This window comes from Crocodylus siamensis, chromosome 11, assembly GCF_052110815.1.
Source record: "Crocodylus siamensis isolate JL-2025a chromosome 11, ASM5211081v1, whole genome shotgun sequence".
NCBI lineage: Eukaryota > Metazoa > Chordata > Crocodylia > Crocodylidae > Crocodylus > Crocodylus siamensis.
This window is the reverse complement of record NC_143405.1, coordinates 19,613,787-19,638,874: the sequence shown is the minus strand read 5'-3', so window position 1 is coordinate 19,638,874 and position 25,088 is coordinate 19,613,787.

Here is a 25,088-nt window from a genome sequence, read left to right as displayed (position 1 = left end):
AATACTGTTTGGGCACACATTGATGATGTCAGGAAGGCCAAGATGCAATTGGAGTTGCAGCTAGCAAGCGATATGAAGGGGAACAAGAAGGGTTGCTACAAATATGTCAGTAACAAAAGAAAGATCAGGGAAAGTGTGGGTCCCTTACTGAATGGGGGAGGCAACCTAGTGACAGAGGATGCAGAAACGGTTGAAGTACACAATGCCTTTTTTACCTCAGTCTTCACAGACAAGTTTAGCTCCCAGACTACTTCCCTTCACAACACAGTTTGAGGAGGAGGGCAGCAGCCAACAGTGGCAACAGAACAGGTTTTGGACTGTTTAGAAAACCTGGACATATATGTCCATGGTGCCAGATAGGATGAACCCAAGGGTGCTGAGGGAGTTGGCTGATGTGATTGCAATGACACTGACTATCATCTTTGAAAACTCATGGATATTCAGAGAGGTCCCAGATAATTGGAAGAGACAAATGTGGTGCCCTTATTTAAGAAATGGTGTGGGGGATGGGGGACATGAATTATGAGGAGAAGCTGAGGAAACTAGGCTTTAATCTAGAGCAGGGGCTGTCAGCTTGTGGTATGCATACCCCTGTCAGGTCCAAATCAGGCCTAACCCAAAAAGGCCTCTGGGAGGAGGCCAACCAGACACACCAAAGGAGGAGGGGAGGTCAGTGTCACGGAACCTGGAGGCTATGTGCTAATGCATCTGTTGCAGTTTGTCACCACAGGAAAGGGGAACTGCCCTAAACCAACCCTCTGGCCCAGAAAGTCCCAGACTTGGCAGAATGCAAAGATTGTAAAATTTAAAATTGGAAAATAACAGGCTGCAAAGTGAAATAACGGTTTGGCTCTAATCCCAGAAAAGGCAGTGAGGCTCAAAGTGAACCCCCCCTCTTGGGGAGACAAAGAGGGAGAGGAAAGGTATTTAAGTTGAAGAGAGGCGGGTCCCAATAGGAACTGCTTCGAGGAGGACAAGGCTGAGGACCTGATAAAGAAGGCCGTCGCATCACCCTAGATGCAGGGTGGGATTCCCGAAACCTATCAGGTAATAACAAGGGATAAGGTGTGGAGTGCCTTTCCTCCAACCCAATGCACTTGCAGCTCAGAGGCTTGTTATGATGATTTCTATGTATGTTATTAATTTAAATAAAGAGTGGTACTTAAGTTTTACCTGGCATGTGACTAGTAGGTTACTCAGCTATCCCTGTTGGGAAGGGAGGGAACCCCTAACAAGTGGTGGAGAATGTGGGCAAAGACCCCTGTTTGAAACAGCCTGGCCAGCTGGATTCAAGGAGTGGGAAAACATGTTCACATGCCGGGATAAAGCCACAAGTCTCTCTGAACTTAGTCCCCCTCCAGAGTAAGGGACCTCAGGTCCTTTGCCACAGTGGAGGGAGTTTTTGCCCAAGGGCAAACAGGCAGAAAGCCTGGGAAGACAGCGTTGTTAGAAGGCACCATCTTTTTGTTATGGGATTTGGTGGGAGTCTTGTTGCCCTTAGAGGATCCCAAGCCAGAGGAGGAAGTGGCAGTGGTTACCCTGGTTGGAGGTCAGAATGACCAATCGACCCCCGCCTCCTTCTGCAGGACCATCAGTGGAAACGACTCCACCAGGAAGGTAGGAGGTAAGTGCGGTGGTGAAATCTAGACTCTTTCAGGGGGCAGATGGCCGGCCCGCCGGACAGGAGTTGGAGGTGGTCCCTTGGAAGCCCACCGACCTCCAGACTGAGCTAGCTACTTGGACAAAAGATCCTAAGGAAAGTTGGGGACTGTGGGCTAGTAGGGTGGCATCCTGAGGATTAGATAAATTTTTCACCCCCCAAGAAGCACAGATAGTGTTAGCTAAGGTTTTTCTGGAAGATTGGTATAAGACCACACAAGCCCATGCAAAGATAGACCTCACTGTCACCAGGCATTATGCCCATCAGTTGATGGGCATGGCAATCAAAGTGTTAAATCAGTGGGAAATGTCCTGGGACCACCACGCAAGAGAACTTAAGTAGGCAAACTAGGGAAGAGCAATACACCAACTTAGCAGAGATTCCTTACCCTCCATCAATGCTGACCTTCTGAAGGAACACCTTGAGAGGCTGGACACCATCAGGTCAGCCGGCTCTGACAGTTTACACCCCAGGGGACTCAAGGAGCTGGCTAGTATCATAGCTCAGCCCCTGGCACAGAACTTTGAGAACTCCTGGCACTCTGGTGAAGCGTCCAAAGACTGGAAGAAGGCCAATGTGGTGCCTATTTTCAAGAAAGGGAGGAAAGGGGATCTGGCAAACTACAGGCCCATCAACCTGACCTCTATCCTGGGGAAGGTCTTAGAAAAGATTATCAAAGAGGCCATTCTTAACAGATTGGCCGATTTGGCAACATCCTGAGGGATAGCCAGAATGGGTTTGTTGCAGGTAGGTCTTGCTTGACCAATCTCATTTTCTTTTTATGACCAGGTGACCTATCACTTGGACAAGGGAGAGGAGATTGATGTCGTATATCTTGACTTTAAAAAAGCCTTTGATCCGATATCCCATGATCACCTCTTGGCAAAACTGGCTAACTGTGGCCTCATCATAATCCACTGGCTGGGGAATTGCCTCTGTGGTAGGATACAGAAGTTGGTAGTTGATAGAAGTCAATCATCGTGGTGCTCTGTGACCAGTGGAGTTCCTCAGGGCTCTGTCCTTGGGGCTATACTATTCAACATCTTCATTAATGATGTGGACATTGGTATCAGAAGCAGACTAACCAAGTTCACCGATGACACCGCACTCTGGGGTAAAGCATCCACACCTGAGGACAGGAGGGTGATCCAGGCTGACTTTGACAGGCTCAGGAAATGGGCGGATGAGAACCTGATGGTGTTTAACACCGAAAAAATGCAAGGTTCTCCACCTTGGGAAGAAAAACCTGCAGCATGCTTATAGGCTCAGCAATGCTATGCTGGCTTGCACTACGGACGAAAGGGACTTGGGGGTCACGATTGACCACAAGATGAATATGAGCCTTCAATGTGATGCTGCAGCTAGTAAAGCGAGCAAAATGCTGGCTTGCATCCATAAATGCTTCTCAAGCAAATCCCAGGATATCATTTCTCTTATTGTACTCGGCCTTGGTGAGGCCGCAGCTGGAGTACTGTGTCCAGGTTTGGGCTCCACAATTCAAAAAGGATGTGGAGAAGCTTGAGTGAGTGCAGAGAAGAGCCATGTGCATGATCAGAGGTCAGGAAAACAGATCTTATGATGAGAGGCTGAGAGCCATGGGACTCTTCAGCCTGGAAAAAGCGCAGGCTCAGGGGTGAGCTGGTAGACACCTATAAGTTTAACAAGGGTGCTCACCAGGATCTGGGGGAACCTCTGTTCACTAGAGCTCCCCAAGGGATGACAAGGTTGAACAGTCACAAACTCCTCCATGACCGTTTCAGGCTGGACATAGGGAAGAACTTCTTCACTGTCTGAGCCCCCAAGGTTTGGAATAGACTCTCCCGGAGGTGGTTCAGGCACCTACTTTGAACACTTTCAAGAGACATTTGCCTATTTATCTTGCTAGGATCCTATGACCCCAGCTGACTTCCTGCCCCTGGGGCAGGGGGCTGGACCCGATGATCTTCCGAGGTCCCTTTCAGCCCTGGTGTCTATGAATGAGTCTCTCATATTTTCAAAACCAGAGATGTCCTTAATCTTTTATCTTCATTTAAAACTGGCATTTTGTTACAACTTTCTGTTTTTGTCTACATGTGAGCAATTATTATTCACCATTTCCTTTGCACTTTAGGGTATTTTAGTATCATATTTACTTTGAATTGATTGCATATTTTAATATTGGCCTCTGTTTCCTAAACTTTAATTAAAAATTTTTTTTAAATCCTCTCTCAACTTCTATTCTCCATTTTCTTGTGGTGCTACTATTTCACAGATTCTGCATTCATCATTGTTCAGATTCGTTCATATTATATAAAAAAAACAACAACAACAACAAAAAAAACACCACAAGATGGGGGGGAAACCCACCCTGACTTCGGTATTCATCAAGAAGCAAAAAAAATTCCATGAGCTCTATTTGATTTCCCTGTGCAAGTCCAAATATCCAAAAGCTGTTTTACAGAAACCCTTTTCCAGCAAACTCACCCATTTTTTTTTCATTCATGTTTCACAAAATTGCAAGAACAGAAGCATCTAAATGTCTGGAGTGTGCCAGGCCCCCAAGACTTGGGATCAGGAAGATCTTTTTTGAATTGGATAACCGAAATTCTGAGCTTTCTGAATTCAAGTGACAGAGCGCCTTGCCTGAGCCTGAGCCTGACAGCTTCCCAAAATGAACATGAGTATTTTTAAAGGAGGTTGCAGAATGTTAGCTGCCTGTGGATATTTTAAAATGAAAAATAAAATACCAAAGGTTACCAGGTCCACACCAGTCATTCTTTTCCAGAATTCAAGTCTTTTTCTACCCAGACTGCAGCCCAACCTTGTTACAAAGGTAAAAGACTTATTTAAATTAGCTGTAAGATATAGTCTGGGAATTCTCTCTGCTTTTTCTTTCCAGGCTCAGTTCAGAAATTGGTGGCCACATCTGTAGAAGCTAGATGAAACCTCAAACAAAGATGATATTCTCTTTAGCACATATCTGTGTGCAGCTTTTGCAATATCCATGACAGAAATAAGTTTGAATAAATGAAAACATTCAAATCTGACAAATTAAGTAGCATGAATTAGAGCAATCTGGTTGGAATGGAAAACAGTAGTGCCCACTTCTTATACCTCCCCTCCCCCCCTTTCATGATTTTACATCAGTTATCCTAGTGCAGTGGTTCTCAACCTTTTTGGACTTGAGGCACCCCTCAAAATGTTAGTTCTTAGCTTTCATTTGTTTCACTGAAACAGAAAAGTAATAGAGCAATTATTTTGTTGCAAAAAACTCAGAAAGATCACAAGAGGTCCGAATGTTTTTGATACTATAGATTCCTATTTGGAATCTCTGACTCTGTATTGTGAAATCATGTTTGCACACCCAACAGTGGAAACATTGTCTGGCACCCCATGGCACCCTTGAAAGAATCTCAAGCTACCCCAGGGTGCTACGGCACCCTGGTTGAGAATCCTTGTCTCATAACTCCACTGATGACAATGGTGGTTACACAGGGTTAATAAGAGGCAGAATTTGGCCCTTTTGATGTTTTGTTGCAGAAAGCTTTGACACTGACATTTTAATTAAAATGTTATTTTCAACAGGAGTTCAAGACTAGCCTCATTAATACTGATTTGCACAGCAATAGGACATAATGATCTGCTTGAGACTGCTGCCCTATTGTGCTGGATAATGCACATCGTCTCTTTAAGGTGCCTTAGTATCATAGTACACTGAACATCTTACACTCTTTGCCATGATTCTTTTCAAACACGGCCGTGAGGTATGTCAGTGCTACCAACTCTACTTGACTAGTGGGGCACTGAGGTACAAAAACTCATCACTTTAACCAAGGCTTAAAAAAAAACAAAACTAACCAAGTGTAATACATTGGGGTCCCAGGGACAGCCATGATGCCCCCGGTGGCTCTGTAACCCGTGCCCCACTCTGCCTCTAAGGTACCCTCCTTTCCATCTCACCCATCATACCTTGATGTAATTATGGGATTGAAAGGGAAGCTGCCTTGAAAGTCCTAGAGCAAGCCTTACTCTATCCACTGGCTAGCAGGTCCCTCCTGAACACCGCTGACCTTGACCCTCCTATTGAGCTGTGTGCTTTCATCCTGTCCATGCCCCAGCGCACTTATAAACCTTAGGGGCTAATTACTTGGTTCTGTCCAACCCTACACCATGTTTCATGCCTTGCAGGTGTCACTGTACTGTCACTCTCCCATTGGAGCTTCAGCCTTCTTGCCCAGCTAGACAATAGGGATGGAGGCCCTTTTAGCCCAAGCCCATTGTATTGGATCTGACTTCTAGGGGCCTGTTCTAGTCTTGTCCTCTCACGTGTTGGGCTCTGCAGCCTTACATGCTGCCCTGTTCCAGGCTCCACAGCCCCACACTCTGCCCTGCTCTGGGCTTTATGCTCACTCTACCTTGAGCCTGCCCTCAGCAGGCTGAAGGAAGTCACATGCCCCTAGGGCACTAATGGGACCTCCAAAGACAACCCCTCACAGTCCCAATCCAAACCACAGGTATAATTTAACCAAATAGTAAGCTCTCTAGCTACAACATCAAACTTTCCTTTTTGAGCAAACACATACTATGAAAGGAAAAGCATACCACTTGCTTTAAGAAGAACACCTCTTTCTCAGCTCAGAGCAGCCAACACTCTGGGCTCTCACGGCTCTGCTCTAATTCAGAGTCCCACGTGGAACATCTCTCCCTGGCAGCAGCAGGGCCAGACTGCTTCAGGGTATATTCTCCATGTTGGCATCAGGAGCTGAGGCCCTCCTGCTAAGGTGATGTTCCTTTAGTGGGCTCCAAGATCTTCAGCAGGCTCCCACAAGCCACCCAGCTGTAGGCTCCCAAAGGCCACACCACCCTACCCTTCCCCCAGGGGTGGGGGAGGCAAAAGAAGCAGGTAAAGGGGGAGGGAAAGGGAGGCTGGGGACTCCAGCAGCCACAACAACTAAAGTTTGTCTATCCATCCATCTGTTCATCCATCCATCCAAACTCTATTCTATTTATATTTACAGAAATTTCTACTCATTTTGCAATGCTAAGCTCTTGGCCTCTATGATACCTTATGGTAGTGAAGTTGACAGGAAAACTTGTCTTTCAGTGTCATTGGAAGTTTCCTAATTTTCATATTAAGAGACGGAGTAAGCAGAAAGGCTCTGGAGACGTTTCATGGACGTCTATTATTTTTAGACCTATGTCTTATCCCCTCTTATTTGTATCACCTCTAAACTAGACAGATCCTCTACATCTTGTTATGTTAAAGAGGATCCACATTATCTTGTATAATCCCTAGTATCTGGCAGAAGCCCAGCTACAGAAGCTCAAGCATCTCAATCTGCTTTCTGGTATTACACTAGAGCAAAGTAACCATGAGCTACCCATTGCTCAGGGTTTGTGGAGGAGACAGGCGAACTCTTAACTCTTAAAAAAATATGTCCACTTTAAGTGAAAGGCCCCAGCATTTCCCAGCTGCTCTCATGAAGAGCAAAAGAGTTCTGCTACTACATTTAGGGTGAGTTTGTAAGAGCATGCACCAGGCTTTGTTGTACCACATGTTTGTACTAGGCCTAGTGACCATGAGTCTATATTGGGGCCTTAGACACAATATCATATAAATATAACAATAATTATTTTCACCACTGGATAATTGGCAATCAGAGAAAGCATATGGAAGTCCAGAACCTGCCAGATGGCATCATTATAGATGTTCAAAATATTGCTGAAACAGCCCCTAACAAGTCCTTCCAACCCTTTGGCCTCTCTCAGCCCCACCCCAGTCTCTCTTGATTCCCACTTAGACTACTGGACCTTTTGGTCTTTCCTCTGGCCCCTCTCCAGGCCCTCAGATCCCTCCGTCTCATGCAAAAACTCCTTGGGCTACCTTTCTCTTGGTCCCTCTCTTGGCCAGCCCATTCTGGTCCCTCGTCCTGGGCCCATCTGGTCCTGCACTCTATTTCTACCCCCTTGCTGGGCTGCTGGACTGCTCTGGTCCCACTATACTCACTGGGCCTCCCTATGAGGCTCAGGCCTACTGGACCTGTCCAGCCCACAGGGCCTCTGGACTCATGTGGTCCCAGTCTTCCCTGCCCCACCCTGTGGTTCACATGGTCCTACACCCTCTAGGTTGTCAACCACCAGGCCTCATGATCCTAGCTCTATCTCTAGCTCTGAATCCTCCATCTTTGGCCCCCCAGCTCACTCTTGGACCCCTGTCCTCAATCCTTCTTCCTCAGACAGTCTAGCACCAGCCATCGTCATTCTGGGCTGCCCACCGTTTGACTCCTCCTTCTTGGCTGTGGCTCCCTAACAGGGACTTTGGCCTCTCCTAGGCCCTGGCCCCACCTCAAGGCCAGTAAAGACTCCAGGCTCCCTGTTCTGGCAGTCTCTTGTGGTGTGCTATTTCACCCTTCAGACCTTGTTGGACCCCAGCCCTAGCTTGGACCAGTCAAGGTTCCCAGGGTCAGTCCGCAAGCAGCTAGCCCTTTCCTCTGTGCGTCTGCCATCTCGGTCCCCTCCATAGATCATTCCCTCTCTGCTGGGCTCAGTTGGAGCTCCCAATAGATCTTTATTACCACAGCCCCTTTCCTCCTCTGGGCTCATCCAGGACCATCAACGGTCCCCATGCTTTGCCACACTCACTGAGTTCTCCCAAGCACTTCCCTAGGTCTCTCACATCCAACCCTTCTCTCAAGGCTTGCCTAGCTTCTCAACAGGCTCACAAATTCTCAGCCCCTCTTTCAGGGCTTGCCTGGCTCTTCACCAGGTCCTTGTGCACTCACACTCCTCAACCCCCTTCTCAGGACCTATCTGGCTTCTCAACAGACCCAGGCACTCAGCCCCGTTCTCAGGGCTCTGGACCCAACAGTGGGTCCCCAGGAACCTCCTCCATCCCTCTAGTGCCTACACAAACCTCCAGATGTTTGCGATGTTATTATTTTCCTTGCTGGCATTCAGCTCCCAAGATGTTACTGCCAGCCCTGCTCTCTGGGCCTGGACTTATATCTAGTCTATGCCCAGTCCTCCTCCAGCCAAGAGACTCCCATCACTTAAGTGACTTCTTGGATCAGGATTAGCCTCATCTGTGTCCCCTGGGTCAGCTGACTCCCTAATTAGGCCTGGCCCCACCTGCCAGTGGCTCAACAAACTGCCTGGCCTCTTAAAGTGGCAGTCACACTGAGTTCCCTGCCACAAATCCCCAGCTACATCATCCCAGCCAAGGCTTTGTCTAGCCAGGTCTTAAAAACCTCTAAGGATGCAGACTCCACCACCTCTCTGGATATCCTGTTCCAGTGTTTTACTACCTTCCTAGTGAGAAAATCCTTCCTAATATCTAACCTAAACTTCCCTTGCTGCAACTTCAGACCATTGCTCCTCATTCTGTTATCTGCAATCACTGAGAACAGTCTAGATCCATCCTCTTTTGAACCTCCCAGGTAGCTGAAGGCTGCTATTAAATCTCTTCTCAGTCTTCTCTTCTCTAGATCAAATAAGTCTAGTCCCCCAGCCTCTCCTCGATCATGTACCTGAGGCCTCTCACCATTTTTTTTTGCCCTCCACTGGACTCTCTCCAATTTGTTCACATCCTTTCTGCAGCAGGGGGCCCAAAATTGGACACAGTACTCCAGATGTGGCTTCATGCAACAGGTCGCCTTCCCCGGTGCCATCTTTTTGGTTATCCGCGCCTCACGTGGGGCGCCCTTGGGGCCTGTTTTGTAATTCTTCAGTCCCACCCTAAACTCTCCTGCCACATCTTCATGGATTTTTTTTTTTTTTGAGCAGGAGACTGCCTATTATTCTGGGTATGTTGGGGTCTTGCTTATTATGGCTTGACCCGTTTCTTCTGGCTAGGCTTCTCCGTCTGAACCCACTACACAAGGTTGGACTCCGAGGCTCTAGCTTTTCCTGCTCTCTTATGGAGCATGGCACTCTCTGGGCCAGAGGCACAGGAGCTGGACCCACAATGAGTGGGTCCTGGCTTCAAGATCCGAGCGTAACTCGAACCCACCTCTGTCAGTCCAAACAAAAAAACCCAAAAGACAAACTATAACTGCACTCTGGTGCATCAGACTTCCCTGGCCTTCTTAAAATAGTCCTTCAAATAGCGGGGTTCATGTCCCCCAAAAGCTGTGCCCCCACTGGCACAGGCATCTGCCCCAAAAAACTGTGCCCTCATTAGCACCAGGGTCTGTGCCCCCCAAAGGCTGCGCCCTCACTGGCACTACGGTCTGTGCTTCCAAAACTGTGCCCTCACTGGTGCCGGGTACGCACTCTGTAGCGGGTCCTGAAAATGAGACCTCCTCCATCCCCTAATAGCATCTCCCAACCCACCAGAGTTATTCAATAATCACAAAAATAATAATAATAATAATAACTGTACGTGCTTAATCAATGCAGCAGTTCAGCTTACATGAACGCTCTTTGAGTCTCGGCTCCACACCACTGGTTACAGTTCTGGTTGTGGATGCAGTGGTCATCTTGCAGGGGCTTATGAAGCTTTCCTCTTCCTGCTGAGGACTGCTGCCTAAGCTTTTTCCTGGAGCTCTCAGGGGGACTACTTCCCCTTTGGCTGCTGACCTCCCTACTGCCATTCCACCCAGGGTTTTTATAGTCCTGCCTCTTCCTGTCAGCTGATTAGTCATCCCAGTTCAGCAATTAACCCCTTTCTCACCAGCCCTCCGTGACCAGAAAGTTCTGGCCTAATGGGGCGTACCTTCTTCCTCGTGACAGGGTTAGGGTTCCCTGTCACACCTCACCATTGCAGAATAGAGGGGAATAATCACTTCCCTTGGCCTGCTGGCAACACACCTATAAATGCAACTCAATATGCCGTTAGGCTTTTTGGCAACAAGGACATACTGCTGGCTCATATTCAGCTTATTGCACAGCTTATTGCCCACAGATCCTTTTCTGCAGAGCTGCTGCCCAGCCAGTCAGTCCCTAGTCTGTACAAGTACATAGGATTGTTACATCCTAAGTGCATGAGATTTTTTTTGCCCAATCCTCCAATTTGTCTAGGTCACTCTGAATCCTAGCCCCATCCTCCATCATATCTTCTGCTTCCCCCAGCTTGGTGCCATCTGAAAACTTGCTGAGGGTGCATTGTATGCCATCTTCCAGGTTGTTAATAAGGAAATTGAACAAAACTAGCCCCAGGACTGGCCCCCAAGGCACTTCACTTGATACCTGCTGCCAAGTAGGCATCAAGCTAGTTTTCTACCCTCTGAGCCTGATGCTCTAGCCAGTTTTCTATCCACCTTACAGTCCATTCATCCAGCCCGTACTTCCTTAGCTTGCCTGCAAGAATGTTGTGGGAGACCGTATCAAAATCCTTGCTAAAATCAAGGTATATGATGTCCATTGCTTTCCTAGCATCCACAAAGCCAGTTATCTCATCATAGAAGGCAATAAGGTTGGTCAGGCTTGACTTGCCCTGGTGAATCCATGTTGACTGTTCCTAATCGCCACCTTCTCCAAGTGATCAGAAATGGATTCCTTGAGGATCTGCTCCATGGTTTTTCCAGTGACTGAGGTAAGGCGGACTGGTATATCATTCTCTAGATCCTCTTTTTTCTCTTTCTTAAATATGGACACTGTGGTTGCCCTCTTTCCAATCACTCAATCAGCATGTGTTTTTCAAGATGATGGCCAGAGGCTCTACAATCACATCATCCAAATCCCTCAGCACCTTTAGGTGCATCCCATCCAGACCAAAGGACTTGTATATCTCCAGATTTTCTAAATAGTACCTAATCTGTTCTTTTGTCACTGTTGGCTTCTCACCTCCTCCCCAAACTGTGCTGCCAGGTGAAGCAGTCTGGGATCTTGCCTGTGAGCTCTCCCACCAGGAGGGAAGCAGAGGCTGAGCAGGGAAGCAGAGAGCTCCCCAGTCCCCCAGGAGCTGTGAAGCACCTGGAAGGGGGGCAGAGAACAACCCTGTTCTATCACTATTCAGCTCCCAGCTCCTGGTGGGAGCTGGGAACTAAGCAGTGCCAGGACTGGGCCCTCTACTGGTGTGGCTGACTGGGAGCAAATACTTACAGGTACTAGCTAACTGCACAGTAGACTAATCAGCTGCTGCACATGGTTACATGGTGATGCTTTACTTCTCAATAGGTTGGTCCACTGCACAGTAAAGCATCTCATGTAGATGCGTCCTCTAATTAGCACTATCTTCTATGAGTTAGTCCTTTTATTCAGTGTAAGTATGGGTGTCAGAATATGATCATGATTGCAGACACTGGGCAACGAGGTTGAGTAGTGAAGTCGAGGGTTTTGTATTTTCTAGGGCAGGACTTGCTGAGTCTTTAACATAGTGCTCTATCTACCCTTTTTCCTCCTGATGCTTTTCCAGAACAGAGTGTTAGACAAAAGATTGAAATCAGACCTTTTGTGTAACCAAAGCTGAATTTTAAAGCTAAAATCACTAAATGAAGATTCGATGCTGATTTGGAGACACAACTTTAAATGTTTTTTCTACATTCCTTGATGTACCAGTGTGGCTTTTGAACACTGTGATGCTGGGGCAGATGGAACATCCCACAGGAGTGTGGGGTGGGGAGCCCTCCACATGCTTAGTGGCAAACCTAGAAGTACTTCTTCCGGTCCACTTCTGGGTCCACCAGAGAGTGCACAGGGGACTCCCCGTGCCTTCCCACCTCAGCAATCAGCTGTGGGGGACCCTGGGTACCCTCCCAGACCCAGGAGGGGCCAGTTGCTGAGCCAGGGAAGCACAGGGGGGCCTCCCACATGCTCCCCGGTGGACCTGGAAGTGGACCAGAAATGCTTCTGGTCCACTTTCGAGTCTGCGGCCGAGCATACTGGGGAGTCCCCTGTGCTCTTGTGGGACAGTCCATGTGCCCCAGCATTGTAGCACTCATGAGCCGCCTGCTACCTAGAGGTATGTAGAAAAAAAATTTAAAGCTGTGCCTATGTTCGAATCTCTCCGAATCTCTCTGAATCAATGCAGAGGGTTCTGATTCAATTCAGAGAGATTAAAGGGTCTTCTGATTCTGTTTGGATTTGGAGATTTGGCCACTGAATCGGGCCGAATCTCCACCGACTTGAATCGGGGACCAAAACTTTGCACAGCCCTACTAAATGCTGGTGGCTACAAGTGAGAGAGGAATGGTGGAAACAACCCTTGTCATACGCAATTACATCCTCCAAATTAAAAACCAAAACTAAATCATATGTATGGAAAATGGCTTAAATTCAACCCTCTGGATTGGTCACCTTAACAAACAAGGACCAGTTGGTGCCAGTTACAGTAGCTCAACTGAAGTCAATGGAGAGAGACTGTTTTATACCAGTTGAGTATCTAATCCATATCATTATAACTGTTTTAAAGCATGTGGACATCAGGAAAAAAACAGTAATAATATTTCCTGTGCAAAATTCAGCCCCTTTGTGGTTATGCTTTATGATTAGGGAGGGTGGGGGAGGAGAGCTTCAATATAGTTAAGGCTGAGATTTGCTTACTGTTCAATCTAACCCCTGAGCTATTCAGGAAACAGACCTCTTTGTTGGTTTTGCAGATCTAGATCCCAAATTCTTTTCAGCTGAAGCTACCTGGAACATTTATTTATAGATAGTTCACAAGTAGCATGGTCACAAACATATTTAGGTCAGACAAAACCATCAAATAGTTTATTTGAAAATTTTTTTTAGCCAGTACTACAATGTATGTCCTGCTACCAAGGGGCAACCACTGCCCTGGCTCCATATATAATGAACAGGGAGAGTTGTGCAGCTGAGAAAAGGATTTGCAGATGCCAGCATGATGAGTAGATTGCCATCTAAGCTAGCCTATGACCCACCCCTCAAATGTACTTGAGCTTCTATTTCTGCTTCACGTTGTCAGCTGTGAGCTCTTGCCAGTAGGTAGGTCACTTGTTTCTCAGAAAAAAAACAGAGATAAATTGCCTACCCTGCTATATTTACTAAGTTTGTTGTTCAGCTACAAATATGGACAATGTATTTTCAAATTCCCACCTTGTCTGCTTTGAAGTAAGGACTTGTAACAAAGTGATGCATAGCCCACAATAGTGCCTTAACCATCCCTCTCCTCTGGGAAGATGAATGCCCTCCTCAGTTGCACTTTTCCTTCTTGTATAAATAATTACATCTTCAGTGGAGCAGGGACTTGAATCTGATTCTTTCATACTAGTGTGCTAACCACTGACCTATTGTCTTAGCTCACCAATTTTTCCTTCTGGCCCAGTGAAGATGTAATTATTTAATACAAAGTGGAACAGCTGCAAGAGAGGAATTTAGAAAGTCTTTCACCCAGAGTATCCAACAGCCCAGCAGCCAGGCTTTCTTCCAGGAGGAATCCGTAACAGCAATTCTCCTTGTAAACAGAAGACATTCCTGGTGGCCAGGGCACTGAGTGATGATAAGCAAACCAGAAAGTAGTTCAACCTGAGGATGCACCAGGAATTATTGATGCTGGTAGGTCACAGTGCAAATGTCCATCCATCTGACATAAGAATTGCACAAACCATAGCACATGTCTTCTGGAGCTGAGGCTAGCCACAAGAGTCACTGGCTGCCGTTTATCAGCACGTATTCTGTTTTCTGTAGATTCTGAAGGCACGCCTGGTGAGTGCACTACTAAGAGTGATGAATCTCTTCCCACATTTAAGCCATAGAGCCCTATGTTCCCAGGTTGTCTCTGCTACCCTCCCTCTGACAGCTTTTGGACTTTCAGTACTAGGGCCCATATAACAACAGGAGGGTAGACCTGACATGGATTAAAAACTGAAGCCTGGAATTTGAAGCAAATATGATCCCTTTAGTCTTTTGTTAGATCGCCAAGCCTCACTGATTTGAAAGGAGAGACTCTCCCTTAGGAGAAATGATTCACAACTGGGATGCTGCAGCACCCTGAGGTTCTAAGAAATCCTTTCAAGGGTGCCATGGGATGCCACACAATGTTAGGACTGTTATGTATGCAAACATAATTCACAACAAAAACCAGAGCTTTCAAATAGGAATCTATAGTCTTAAACATATTCTGACTTGCTGTGATTTTTTCTGAGTTTTTTTGCAACAGAAAAATCGTTCTGTTAGTGAAAACTAAGAGCTGGCATTTCTGAGCAGTGCCTTGAATCTAATGAGTACCTTGAGTCTAAAAAGGTTGAGAACCAGCGCTCAAGAGGAATGTTGAAGCACTTGTTGGCAGAGATCCTTGTTGTGGTATAGGGCTCTGCATTACTGTGTGTGCCAACAGGACACGTTCAGTCTCATGCCAAAACACCATGTCTCAGTCACAAGTGCTTTTTTTTGCTCTTGGCATGCTTCCAGCTGATGCTGCTTGATGGCAGTAATTCAAGTGCACTGAACCAAAAAGACTTCTTCCCTAGCGCTGGCCAGAATTTCAAGTTCATTTGAAATTTCAACATTTCAAATGTGGTTTTATTTTAACTAGCACAAAGCCAATGTTTTCAAATTATTCTGTGACCTGGAAATTTTGTAATTTGATTTCGTAAACACCAACGCACAGCACTTCTGAAAGAGTATGCACTCCCTGGCTCCCATAACTGCCGAGTGAAAATGGTGCAATTCTTATCAGTTCCCTGCTGCCATGACTGACTTCTCCTTTAGCTGTATGCTAAAGAGCTCCTACATTTCTGAGCAGAACTATCTCTGGATTCTGCCTCATTTTCAAGAGTTGTTAAATTGGAACTAGAGGTATATTTTTAAATTGCCACAATTTCAACAAAGAAAGTGTTTTTACCACTTAAATATAATAAGCATCCAGCTATATATCCTGGCAAAGCTGGTCCCAGAAATAGGGAGTTTTCAGAGACTATTTTATTATTTTACATTAAGTTAAATTAAATACTCCGCCTCTGTCTGTCTGTCATGGTTTGCTTCCAAATTTCTATGAAATGGGAATTTAGAATGGGAATTAACCCAATTTTTAACTCTTTTCCCTCATCTCCAGTGGGGGAATAACTTCTTTTCTCAATAATTTAATTACTTAATCAGGAGACCTGTAAGGGAGAAAGCTGAGCAGAATCACATTTTCCAGCTTGTTTCCAGCTCTTCTTCAGAGGAATTGGACAGGAGTTATTCTCTGCCATGGCTGGACTCTACTCTTCTTTTACCTCCAAGGGGCTGATTCACTAGTAAGGGATGGACTGAGGAATGGGGCACTGGCCTCAAGCCAGACCAATAGCTTGTCTTTGCCTAATACTCCAGTTCTCATCACTGTCATCCACTCTGCCTGTCCCCTACCTAGTTCATCCTCTGAGCTGCGTGAGGGGGGTGTTACTCCTAGGCCTGCTCTGGGTGCAGAGTTGTGCCAGTTTAAATAAAGGCATGATTTTATTTTGATTCAGCTAAAACCCGTGCAACTCTGTAGGTGAACATGCAGATCAATTTCAACCTGGCTTGTGTCTCTTTAGCTCAGGGGTAGGCAAAATATGGCCCGTGGGCCTGATCTGGCCTGCTGAGGGGGTTTTGTTCAGCCTGTGGTGGGTCCCTGGATCCCACTTAGCCCAGGTGTGGTGTGTGGCCAATCCCACTGCCCCTGTGTTTGCAGCAGGGCTCGGGCAGCATGGTGGTCAGACTCACTTCCCAGCAGCTCCAGGGGTGGTGGCTCCTTCCTGCTGCCAGCTCTAGCCCCACTGCCTAGGCACCCCAGCCCGCCCACCCCATACCCACTGCTGGGGGCAGGACCCATATAGGCAGGGTGCATGGCCCAGCAGATGGGATGGGGCAATGGGTGGGTGGGGAATGGTGTTTAGGAGTGGGACAGGCCAGCAAGGCCAGGATCATGGCATGGGATCATGGGGCAGTGACAGCGCAGGGCCAGGGCTGGGGCCAGGACAGAGCCATGATCTGCTGCCTGCACACCGCTGTGACAGGCACAGGTTCTGTGGGCAGGGGCATGGGGGGACCAGATTGCAACTCTTCCCCAGGCCCTGGCCCCACATTGTAAGTGCCCCAAGATCCTGGACCAGATGCAGTTCCCTGCCCACATGCCTGCAGCCCCATCCCATCCCCCTGGCCATGTGCCCTATCTGCATGGGTCCCGGCTGGTCTCCATGGAGACCCCAGGATCACTGGGCACTGACAGCCTGGGGCTGGAGTCCAGGGCAGAGCTGCAATCCACTCCCCACATGACCCTGCCCGCAGAACTAGTGCATATTGCAGGGCCATGAGGGCAGCAGATCGTAGCTCCACCCCAGGCCCCAGCCTCATGTTGTCACCACCCTGTGATCCCAGCTCCAGCCCCACCCACCTTCCTTCTCCTGGATGCAGCTCCCTGCCCACCCATGGCCCCATCCCATCCACCTGATCAAGCGTGGAGCAGAGCCACTTAGGGAGATTTGGTGAGCTGTTGCATGTGTGGGGGAGAGGGGAAAGGATGCTGACCTAGTCCATGACAGCTCACCAAAACTCCATATGTGATCCTTGGGCCCAAATAATTGCCCACGCCTGATTTAGCTCATGCTGGTAAACTTAATGGTGCAAGGTGAAATGACAGGACTAGTTTTCAACTGATACATGAGGCTCCCCTCAGAGCAGTTGCATTGGTTTTATTATTTCTATTTAAGTTACATTCTGACTGCAGGCAGTCCTGTATTTATCATATAACAGTACCTAGAATCTGCACCTAAGAGGTATTGTACTGGAAGCTGGACATATGCATGCTGTCTGTGTCCAAGGGCTATAAGTAAAAGCCAGGGCTGTCAAACACATCCTGTGATAAGTTCCAAGTTACTAGAGGTGCACTGATATATCAGTGCCATAGCAGATTATCACTGATAAAAGGAAAATTAACATTATCTGCTATCAGCTTTTTTGGCCAGTGTAGCTATTAGAAAAGTTTTTTAGTTCAAGTGCCCCTGCTGCCATTTTTAAGGGCCGGAACGCTGATCCCCTGGATAAGCCACCTGCAGCTTTTGTCTCGCTCCCCACCCTGGCCCCAGGGTCTCATTCACTGCCCTGGATGGGCAGGACCCTCAGCCCCAGCTCCAGCCCCTGCCCCACTCCTCTCACCATAGTGGTCTTGATCTCCAGCCCCGCATGCCGCTTCCCTCCGCCCTGCTGCTTCCCTTCCACAGACTTACCTGCAGGGTACTGCTGTCCACGCTGCCTGGCTGTGCTCCTGTAAATCGGTTATCAGATCGGTATTGGCCGATATGCCTGGTGAGTAATCGGCTATTGGTATCAGTCAAGAAAATCTCTATTGGTACACTCCTACAAGTTTCCCATTTGGTCAGATTTCACAGGCCAGGAGAGAAAATTCACAGTTTAGAGGTAAGTTCTTTGGTCTTGTCTGACAGCAGCCTAGCCAGCACAGTTCACTATGGTATATAAGCACACCTTTGCTACTGTCACAAAGCAACCCAAGTTCCACAAGGTGGAGGGTAGTAAAGAATCAAGCCTATAGGACCTACGGCCAGTATTATTTAATATGTTCTTTGTATAGGTGCTCTCTCGCAGTGATGGGGAACAGGCTTACATCCCCCACATGGCATTTTGAGCAGGAAATCACCCATTGTGCTGAGCTTCCATTGCTATTAAATCCAAGCTGTGATCCACTGTGAAGATCTCAGAACAGTGTTTTCCCAAAATCTTTTGCATAATATTTTAGAACAGTACTGGATCACATCCTGGGCCATTTACCAGATATTGATGAGCGTGGGGGGATGCTCGACAGTGCAGATCTGGAAAATGCTCAGGAACTTTGATTACAATATTTATTTCAGAATACAGCAAAAGCTGTGCTATCCAGCACTTTATTAATCAGCATGCTCTATTAACTGACATGCCAATCGACACAGCAAAAGCAAAACCAGAAGTCTCACTGTGGCACTTCCGGTTTTGCCAAGTCCCACTTTGCCAACTTTGGATCACGGCCCGGGGCAAAGCAGCCTGTGCAGGGCCCCGTTCCCTGACCCTGTTGCACTGATGCCAGGGAGTGAAAGCCCTGGCACACCGGATGCAGTGGGAGGGGCGGTGGCCCAAACAGGCACAAACACTTCTCAGTTAACCGGCATATTTGATTAACCAGCACTCCCCATTCCCCGTGGGTGCTGGATAACACAGCTTTTACTGTACATTATTGCCTGTGCAGTTCCTGAGCATGTCTACACTATAATACTGCTGCAGTCATTTATATATTTTTAACATAGTTAGCTCTTTCACTCTTTCCCCTGGAGCCAATCCTTCCAGCCTTTTCAGCTATTTTTGTTGCTCTTTCCTGAATTTATTAGCCTCTTTCTAGTTCTGATGTGTCACAGCCTGAACATCTGGTATTTTGACCTTCACTATAAAAAGATAGAAAAAGATTCATTTTTCCAGCAAAAAGTCTTGGAATTGAAACAACTCAACCATACAACAAAAGAACAGCCATCAGGTTTGCCTGGCGTGATTTGTTGCTTACAAGCCAAAGCTGATTACTCCTTATTGATGTCAGAGATTGCATTTTATTCACCTCTTCATTCTGCAGTGGCCAGTGCCACAGACAGTAACCTTAGGCAGACTATGAATGTGCATGACATGTAAATCTTGCTACCTTCTTCTGCTGCCCATTACACCTTGAAGAGGAAAAGCTGCAATGGCATTTTGTATACTCTGTTGGTGAACTACTACCAGTACAGTCATCACAAACATGAGCAGGTCTAATTACATTTTTCTGGTTGAAGGCAGTAGTTATGTACCCCCCTGCCCCCCACAACACACACACTTGCCTATATTTTATTAACACAGTGATGCAAAGGTTGGCCTACATAGCCCTGGAGGACCCTTCCAACTGTATGATTGTTTACTCTATTTAAATATTGTTTCCAGTGATGGTGTATCACAGATGTCTGTCACCTTCATTAAACACAGGCATAAATAGACATGAGAAGTATTTTTGCTTCAATCTGGAAAGAAGCAGGATGCATACTTTTATTATGTGAAGATGATATATTCCAGTATGGTAGTAGTCAAAGACGATTTTACCCCACATTGACAAGTAATGAATATTTCAAAATCAGCACATATACATAACTTGCACCAAGGAGTACTAAAAGAGCTGGCTGAGGATACTTCTGACTCATTAATGTTCATTTTTAATACATTTCAGATCTTAGGAAAAATTCCAGAAGACAGTAAGAATGTTAACATTGTGCCAATATCAAATACAAGTGAAAAGACTTCACTATAAGCTGGTTGGTTTGATATCTATCCTGGGCAAAATAATGGGAAAGCTAATTTAAGATTAAGTTATTAAAGAATTGAAGCATGGGAATATCCTGGATGACAAGTAACATGAGGCTATTTCTTGTCAGGTTCAAATAGGATCAGTAGTAGACTGAAAGCTCTTCAGTGATTTAGAAGTAAATATAAAAAACATGACGAGTGCTGCCAGAATAGTAAATAATGTTGAGGACATGGCAGTCATACAAGTTATCTGGGTCATATACAAAATGCATTCTAATGTAGCCAAGTACAAAGTCAGACATCCAGGGAAAAGGAATGCAAGCTATAGGTACTGTATGGGGAACTGTATCCTATGACTAGGAGCTAGGGTCACAACAAGCAGCTAAACATGGCTTCCCAGTGTGATGCTTTGGGAAAAGAGCTCTTGGGCACATCTACATGTGCAATTAATGCAGAGCAATAAACTCTGGCACATATCACACTGGAGTTTATTGCCCCCAGGAATGCCATTTGAATGTGCACCCAGGACGGCAGCACATTGAGCCAGGTCAGAGCAGCCCCAGGGAGTCAGTCTGCCAGCCTGGGAGCTGCCCTTACCCAGCTAAACATGCTGCAGACGGGCTGGCTGGGTCATGAGGGTGCTCCGGTGTTGGCTAGGGAGCAGGCAGTCCCTGAACTGAAGCACCCTTGTGTCCCAGTCAACCATGTAAGTGTCCAAATGTGCAGTGCTGTGAGGTGAAAAACTTCTGGGAATTCATTAGTTTACTCCAGCTTAATGTCCCTGCATGGTAGACACCAAGACATTTGCTGTGGAGTTTATTAAGCAACTCCACAGTAAACGATTCATGTAGACATGTTCATTGTGAATCATGGATAAAACAGGAGTTGAAAGCAGAAGTAAGGCAGTGTTCTACGGCAGTGTTTCTAAACCTTTTTGGACTCAAAGTACACCTTGTTGGCTTCATGCCACTGCTTATTGGGCTTGAGGCATCCCCTCCATAACTTCTGTGAATTGAATGGCTTTCAATTTTAAAAAAATAATTTATATATTTCAGTACTTACCTCCTTACAGAAAGGCCAAGTTGTGGGGATGGGGGATTAGCAAGCCAGGGACAAGCCTAAGCCTGCACTTATCTGCTTATCTCCTCACACTTTGCTTATCTCTTCACACTCTGAGTTATCCTTCAAGGATTTGGAGATGCCCTGAGGTGCCCTAGCACCTTGATTGGAAAACGTTGATGTATGGCATTGATCTGGCCCTTGTGGGAACACAGTATACATTAGGGCTGTGTGAAATTTCATCGGCTGTTTCGATTCGACACTGTTTTGACTCATTTCAAGCTTGAAACAGCACAAACCAATCAAAACAAAAGCTTTCAAAACAGCCTCAAAACAAAATGAGGCTAGTTGAAACGTGTTGAGTTTCAAAGCAGCCAGTAGCAAGGTGGTGGGAGACAGGGGAGAACCAGGGCTGTGCTCCCAGCACCAGCAGCTAAGAGCACAGCCCTGGCTCTTCCCATCTCCCTCTGCCAGACGGTGGGAAGCCGATCACAGACAGGGGAAGAGAACTGAGACCAGCCCTATGATCAGGCTGGGAATGAGAACTCCCATTCCCTGCACTAAATCGGGCTAGGGATGGGAAGTCAGCCCATCGCACTGGGGCTGGGGATTGGGCTGGGGAAAGGAACTCAGCCCAGCTGGGCTGAGTTTGTTTCCTCAGCCCGACCATCATTTCCCCAGCCCAATTGTGGGGCTGGGGTTGGGAACTCAGCCCAGTGGGGCTGAGTTCATTTCCCCAGCCCAGTGGTTGGGTGAAATATCAAAACAGCATTGAAACAGTGAGGCTGTTTTGACTCAAAATGAAATTCGATACAAAACACTGTTCTGTCCAAACCTCAAAACTGAAGTCAAAATGGAACCATGCCATTTCACACAGCCCTAGTATACTGTCTGGTATCTAATTTTTAAAGGATTTTCTAAAATTTCAGAGGGTGCAGGAAAGAATGAGAAATTACTTGAGAGTTGGAGAAATGTCCTCCAAGAGGAGACTTTAAGAGTTCAATATGTGCAGCTTATCAAAAAAAGATGGAGAGGTGATTTTATTGCAGCATATAAGTACCTTCTTGGGGAGAAAATACTGGGTAATAAAGTAAAGAGTACTTTAATTTGGCAGACAAAAGCATAGCAAGAACCAATGACTGGAAGCTGAAGCTAGAAAATTCAAATAAGAAATAAGGTACAAATTTTAGCAAGGAATGTATTTAACCATTGGAACAAAATACCAACAAAAGTGGTAGAGTCTCCATTTGATGATTTCAAATGATGACTGTCTGCTTCTGTGGAAGATCTGCTTTAGTCAAACACAGGTTATTGTGTTCAATGTAGAGATAATGGGGTGAAATTCTGTACTCTGTTTTATACAGGAAATCAATCTAGATAAGTCTATTTATTCCTTCTGTACTTAGAAACTAGGGCTCAAAGCACAAATAGACCCAATGACTTCCTTGGGGCAACTTCACCATTTTGCTTAGTGATGATTGTGACTGGTTGTATGTTTCTATTTGACTGCCAGGGAACTAACTTTACCTGACCTGCTCCCACCCCACACCCTCTTGTGCTGCTGAGTATACTGTGTGCATGTGACTTCAACAAGGTTTTTACATATGCTGAGTAGTCCCATGCACTCTATGTCCTACTGAGATCCTGTTAGTAAGGACAAGAGTAACTTGTCTTTCACTTGTTACATGAAGTTTACTTCTTTCTAATGTCAGAACTTCCCACAATGCAGAATAACTTCTGCTCATTCATGTCTTGCTGCCATTGTGCTAATTAGATTCAATTCATTCACTCAATGCCACGTTGAAGAACAACAAGCATTCATGCAGTGAATTGATCCATCCTGTTGTTTTACAGACACTTCTCTTGTTGTGCTGAAAACTGATTCAGATCATGCCAAATGGGAGATGGATCTCTCATTTTGACTGCTCACTGACTTGATGTAGTGACACAACGGATTCCAAGCAGTGTCACTTGGGTAAAGAGGCATCAGAGAGGCTCAAATCAAACGCAGTCTATGTCAGAATGGGTTTTTGATACCTGACAGGTTTCTAGGTGCTGCAGTCCTTTGCAGTTGTACCAGATTTAAAGAAATTTATGGTCACTTTGACTCTGAGCTGCAAAGACTCTCAAGAAACCCTGGAGTGTGTTAGAATCTGAGCATATTTATATCAAAATAAGTTAAAATCCAAGGCAGTAAATTTCCCAGTGAGGTAGCCTAGATCTTTGTCAATAGAAATTAAATGGATGGACTAAATCTTAAGGAAACCGATTGTTTGGTGGGCACCGATATTCTGTATTTTCTCCTGCCATTTACTAAATAAGAACAATTCAGCTCTTGCATTCATGGAGATATGCCAACAAACTGCATCAGAACATCATAGTACATTAAAATCAAAATAAGTAAACATCAGAATGAGTTAAAATCTAAGTGAGTTATTGCTAATGGCTTTCAACTTTCAGTTTAGCTTTTTCTTCAAAAATAAGTATAAACTAGGAAGCTTTACAGAAAAATAAGTGAATATGAAACTAATCCCCTGAGATTGGCTTCAAATTTTAGCTCTATCAATCTCGTCTTTCTTTTTCTGTAAAATAATGGAAAATGACTAAGGAACAATGGATACAGTAACTATGATGTCCCTCTTTTTCCCCAGGTAGCCAAGAGTTACTAAGAATAGAAGCATTCTGGTAGAGTTTAATTTAGCTTCAAAGAATTCTTTAAACAAGTTGAGATAATTTCAGATCTTTTTTATTCTTATTTATATTTTTGCTATAATTTTTTAATGGTAAAATAAAACAGCCAAACCTTAAATATGATTTTTCCTTTGAAAGTTTCATTAGAATGATTTGCCATTTAGAATCTTTATGGCCACATGGCTTCTAGGTTGAACACAGTCAAGCAAATATGTTTAGAAGACATGAGGTGAGAGCTTCACAAATGTAGAAAGTATGGGTTACAAAGCAGCAAACCTGATCCTGAGTCATAAATCATTTCCTTGAGAAGAAGAAGAGGGAGGAAAAGTCCTGAAAATTTCCCTATAGATTTGTAGCACACCTGGACCCAAATACAACACAAGCTTATTGATTAGTTCTGATTTGACTGTGGCCAAACGCTCATAAAAGCAGCTATTCCCATGATATTTTTTGACCCAAGAAGTGATCTTACAAGATTTTAAGAGCTCAAACTGGTAGATATTCTGGGATGCCAAGTGATCTTGAGTGATTTTTGGCTGAAATGAACTCATTAGGTTTTTGCAGTCTTGAACCTGAAACCAAAGCCTTGCTTAGGTTTAGCCTAGAAACTCAGCAGCAGTTTGTAACCTGACCCTAATCTGTATTCAGTTCCTGCCTCTGCAACCCAGTCTCTAATTAAAATCTCTAATAGTGAAAGAAAATTAGAGAATTTTTACTTCCTTGGACTCTAATCAAGTCTGAGCCCTGTATAGATCTAGTTGTCTAAAATTCATTCAGGCCAACACAATGGTGCTGCCAGCTGGGATAGTGAATATCCAGCTCCCTGAAGATCAAGGACATGTGCCTATCCTTTTTAAATTTTCTTAAGTGAGGATGATGCTAGTTTATGAGTCCTGTTAGATTCTCATGTCTTTCTGTATCCCCAGGTCACAAGACTGGTCAAAATGCTTTTTCACCTTTGCTTGCTGAGAAAGTTGTACTGAAGAGTTTGATGCACACGTACCAATGCAATATTCCATTCCTATGCTTCAGACTTTATAGAGGGATGGTATGAAAGACCTTTTGGAAGTTTAGCTACTGTTGAATGCAATGGCCCTGCATTCCTCTAAGGTTGGCTCTGGGTCCAACATCTACTACAATAACCAATACCAATACCCATAACTTCTCAAAAGTCCTGCACCCATAGACAAGTGGCAATGAAGACAGATGAAATGATCTCTGGGAGTCCCTAGTTACAGATCCACACACAAGTAGCAGTCATGTGATGGTTGCTTCACACTTGATATGCAACAGGAAGGTAATTCGGCAGCTGTGGTCATGACTGAACTGTTCTTTTTAGGATCCCCTCTGCTTACCCCACATGGGGAGGGGGCTAGAAAAGATGCCCCAAATATAAGCTGTTCCAGTTTACCTTACTGTAGCAGGACACAGGACACAGGGGTAGCAGTGGACATAGTCTTTCTGGACTTTTGGAAGGCCTTCGACACTGTCTCTCACCCCGTTCTCATTAAAAAACTGGGGGACTGTGGGG